This window comes from Otolemur garnettii, unplaced genomic scaffold (genome assembly GCF_000181295.1).
Source record: "Otolemur garnettii isolate 467f Iridium unplaced genomic scaffold, OtoGar3 scaffold00023, whole genome shotgun sequence".
NCBI lineage: Eukaryota > Metazoa > Chordata > Mammalia > Primates > Galagidae > Otolemur > Otolemur garnettii.
The window spans coordinates 9372258-9377129 of NW_003852418.1; the positions used below are offsets into that span (position 1 = coordinate 9372258).

Consider the following 4872-nt stretch of genomic DNA (forward strand, 5'->3'; position numbering starts at 1 on the left):
TACCAGCGTAGACTGGGGGTCCTCCCTGCACAGCTCCGCAACTGGAAAAGGAAGGCCTGGTATGCATTTTAATGCTAGTTCCCTGGTGGGCCATGATGGCTCAGGCCTGTCATACCACCACTCTGGGCGGCCAAAGTAGGTGGATCTCTTGAGCTCGGGATTTTGAGACCAGCCTGAGCAAGAGTGTGACTCCGTTTCTACTAAACACAGAAAAAATCAGTGGGGGGTTGTGGCCGGTGCCTGTAGTACCAGCTACTCAAGAGTCTGAGGCAAGAGGATTGCCTGAACCCAGGTGCTTGAGGTTGCTGTGAGCTATGATGGTATAGTACTCTACCCAGCGTGACGGAGTGAGACTCTGTTTCAAAAAAGAAACAAAAACCAAAAACTAGCCCTGTGTTATGACAGGTGTCTGTAATCCCAGCTCCTTGGGAGGCTGAGGCAAGAGGATGTCTTGACCCCAAGAGTTTGAGGTTCTGAGCTGTGATACTGTGGCACTCTACACAGGGCTACAAAGTGAGACTCTGTCTCAAAAAAAAAAAAAAAAAATTAAAAGGCTAATTAGCAAACCATCCTCAGAATTAGGGCTTATACCAGAGCTTGTAAAACTTGGACATGCTTTAGCATCACCCAGAGAGCTTGTTAAAACACTAATTGCTGGGTCCTACATCCAGGATTTCTGATTCCGCCATTTTGTATTTCCAGCACGTTCCCAATTGATGCTGGTCTGCGGACAACACTTACAGAATCCCTGTGTTTAAACTGGCATTTATATAATGTGAAACTATTTATATATATTGAAGTATTTTAAAGCAAATGATAGACATTATCACAGCCGCAAAACCTAACAACTTCTAGTTCTGGGTCCTCAAATCTCTACTTGTCCTCATTGTCCAGGTTTAATCTGTCCTGAAGATTTTTCTGTTCTAGCTGTGATATATGCCCCGAATCCAACCTTTTTCTCCACCCCATTCTAGTCCAAGCCCACATCCCTTCTCACCTGGAACACTCCAGCTACTTCCGATCTGGGGTCCTCTCCCAGTCCCACCCGGTCACTAGTCACTTGAAAAATGCAATTCAGATCATGTCACTCCGTTAAAAACACATCCAGGAGTGGCACCTGTGGCTCAGTGAGTAGGGCGCTGGCCCTATATACCGAGGGTGGCAGGTTCGAACCCAGCCTCAGCTAAACTGCAACAACAACAACAAAAAATAGCTGGGCGTCGTGGTGGGCACCTGTAGTCCCAGCTACTCGGGAGGCTGAGGCAAGAGAGCCGCCTAAGCCCAAGAGCTGGAGGTTGCTGTGAGCTGTGATGCCACAGCACTCTTCTGAGGGCGACAAAGTGAGACTCTGTCTCTAGGAAAAAAAATAAAAACTGCATCCGGTGGCTATGACTATTAGAATGAATGGCCAACTTCTTTCTTGACTGGCAAGAATCTGCATGCCCAGACCTTGCTCCCAGCCTGGCATTATCACTTGTTTACAGAGATTTGTTCATCACCCTGCAGGCACACCAGTCTCCTTCCTCTGCACACAGAAAGCCTCAGGCACTTGTAATTGGCTGCAGTATCCCCCACTCCCATTCTGAACTCTGCTTGACAAGCGCTACCTTCTTTATCCACAGATCTAAAGACTGAGGGAGGCAATGCCCATGATGTGCTGATAGATGAAGAAAGTAAGGTGGGATGTGGGCATTGAACATATACTACCATTTAAGTAAAAAAGCCAGGCTGGGGGCCTGTGGCTCAGTGGTTAGGGTGCCAGCCATATACTCCAGGGCTGGTGGGTTTGAACCTGACCCAAGCCTGCTAAACAACAACAACAACAACAACAACAACAACAAATAGCCAAGCATTGTGGTGGGGCCCTGTAGTCCCAGCTATTAGGGGGGCTGAGGCAAAAGAATCACTTGAGCCCAAGAGTTAGAGGTTGCTGTGAGCTATGACGCCAGGGCACTCTACCAGGGTTGACGAAGTGAGACTCTGTCTCAAAAAAAATTAGGGTGGCACCTGTGGCTCAAGGAGTAGGGCACCAGCCCCATCCCATATACCGGAGGTGGCAGGTTCAAACCTAGCCTTGGCCAAAAAAAAAAAAAAAAGAAAAGAAATTGCTCAAAAAAATTGAAAGTAAAAAAGTCAGAGACTATGTGCCCTTTTGCTTGTATGTGATGAGGTACCTCAGAAAGGACATACAACAGGCAGCGTGATTGCCTCTGGTGATGGAAGCTGGTATCTGGGGAAGAAAAGAAGGAAGTTTTTTTTGTTTTTTTTTTTGAGATAGAGTCTCACTATGTCACCCTCGGTAGAGTGCTGTGGCATCACAGCTCACATCAACCTCAAATTCTTGGACTTAAATTCTCTTGCCTCAGCTGCCTGAGTAGCAGGGACTATAGGCACTTGCCACAGTGACTGGCTATTTTCTTGTTGCAGTTGCCATTGTTTAGTAGGCCTGGGTTGAGTTCAAAACCCCAGTCCTGGTGCATGTGGCCAGTGCGGTAACCACTGTGCTACGGGCGCCAAGCCAGACTTTTTTTTTGAGACAGAGTCTCAAGCTGTTGCCCTGGGTAGAGTGCAGTGGTGTCATAGCTCACAGCAACCTCCAACTCTTGGGCTCAAGAGATCCTCTTGCCTCTGTTCTACATTTAGTAAAGATGGGGGAGGGGGTCCTTGCTTTTGGCTCAGGCTGGTCTCAAACTCCTGAGCTCAAACTATGCACCCACTTCAGCCTCCCAGAGTGCTAGAATTACAAGCATGAGCCACCTTGCCAGGCATTTTTTTTTTTTTGAAACAGAATCTCACTTTGTCACCCTCTATAGAGTGACATGGTGTCATAGCTTACAGCAACCTCAAATTCCTGGGCTCAAGAGATTCTCTTGCTTCAGCCTCTTGGATAACTTTTAGAGATGGGGGGGTGTCTCACTCTTGCTCAGGCTAGTCTCAAACCCATGAGCTCAGGCAATCCACCCGCCTCAGCCTCCTCGAGTGCTAGGATTGCTAGGATTACAGGTGTGAGCCACCTTGCCTGGCCACTGTGGTAATTCTTGTACCTATTATAGCAAGTTTCTTTTTTGTCGCACTGATTACAATTTGTAATTATCTTGCTTTTTGTGTATATAACTTTTATTGTCTGTCCCCATACCCAGACCAGAGCGTGTTGTTCTCTGTGGTTCACCATTATAGTCCTAGGAGCTAGCAGAGTACCTGACAAGTGATAATAACTCAATAAATATTTATATAAGCATGTGTATATATATATATATTTTTTTTTTTAAATGACAGGGACTTACTGTGTTGCTCAGGCTGGAGTGCAGTGGCATCATCATAGTTCAATGCAGCCTCTGCAGCCTCAAACCCCTGGGATCAAGCAATCCTTCTTCCTTAACTTCTCAGGTAGCTGGGACTACAGGCATATGCCACCATATCTGGGAAAAAAATTTCAATTAATTTTTTTTTTGGAGACAGAATCTCACTTTGTCACCCTCAGTACAGTGCTGTGGCATCATATCTTTTTTTTTTTTTTTTTAAGACAGAGCCTCAAGCTGTCCCCCTGGGTAGAGTGCCGTGGCATTACAGCTCACAGCAACCTCCAACTCCTGGGCTCAAGCGAGTCTCCTGCCTCCGCCTCCCAAGTAGCTGGGACCACAGGCGCCCGCCACAACGCCCGGCTATTTTTTGGTTGCAGCCGTCATTGTTGTTTGGCGGGTCCGGGCTGGGGATTCGAACCCGCCACCTTAGGTGTACGTGGCTGGCGCCTTAGCTGGTTGAGCTATGGGCGCCGAGCCTGTGGCATCATATCTTGTAGGAACCTCAAACTCTTGGGCTAAAGTAATTCTCTTGCCTCAACCTCCCAAGTATCTGGGACTACTGGCACTTGCCACAATGCTCAGCTATTTTTTTAGAGACGAGGTCTCGCTCTGGCTCAGGCTGGTCTCCAACCTGTGAGCTCAGGCAATCCATCTGCCTCGGCCTCCCAGACGTCTTACTATGTATGTTGCCTGTCTGATCTTGAACTCCTGGCCTCAAGGGATCCTCCCACCTCAGCCTCCCAAGTTGTGGGGATTACAGGTGTACGTCACTATGTCTAGCCAATTTTTCTTTTCTTTTTTTTTTTTGAGACAGGGTCTCTCTCTGTCCCCTAGGCTGGAGGGCTGTGGTGAGATCATAGCTCACTGCAACCTCAAACATCTGGGGTCAAGCAATCCTCTTGCTTTTGCTTTCCGAAGTGTTGAGATTATAGGCATGAGCCACTGCATCTTGCCCTGATTTGTTTTTAATATGAAATGCTTCACTAATTTACATGTCATTCTTTGTAGAGGCCATGCTAATCTTCTCTGTACCATTCCAATTTTTAGTATTTTTAGTGTATGTGATGCTGGAACAAGCACTAAATATTTGTTAAATGAATGAATTTTGTTCAATGGGGATAAAGTGCAGAGGAGTGTGCAATGAAATCACCAGAGGAGGTGGGGCGCCGTGGCTCACACCTGTAATCCCAGCACTCTGGAAGGCTGAGGCAGGTGGATTGCCTGAGCTCACAAGTTTGAGACCAGACTGAGTCAGAGCAGGACCTGTCTCTTAAGAATAGCTGGGTGTGGGCGGCACACCTAGGGGACAGAGAGAGACCCTGTCTTAGAAAAAAAAAAATTGGCCACACATAGTGATTTACACCTGTAATCCCCACAATTTGGGAGGCTAAGGTGGGAGGATCCCTGGAGGCCAGGAGTTCAAGATCAGACAGGCAGGCTCGGCGCCTATAGCTCAACCGGCTAGGGCGCCAGCCACGTACACCTAGGGTGGCAGGTTCGAATCCCCAGCCCGGACCTGACGAACAACAATGACGGCTGCAACCAAAAAATGGCCGGGCGTTGTGGCGGG

The 4872-nt window shown here is 47.7% G+C and overlaps 1 non-coding gene across 1 annotated transcript; it reads right to left on the reverse strand.

Annotated features, from left to right (window-relative positions):
* Positions 1-4266: 4266 nt before the first annotated feature.
* Positions 4267-4374, reverse strand: LOC111724506. Its single transcript, XR_002772802.1, has one exon. It is a non-coding gene; the product is annotated as a U6 spliceosomal RNA (small nuclear RNA).
* Between the last annotated feature and the right edge of the window lie 498 nt (positions 4375-4872).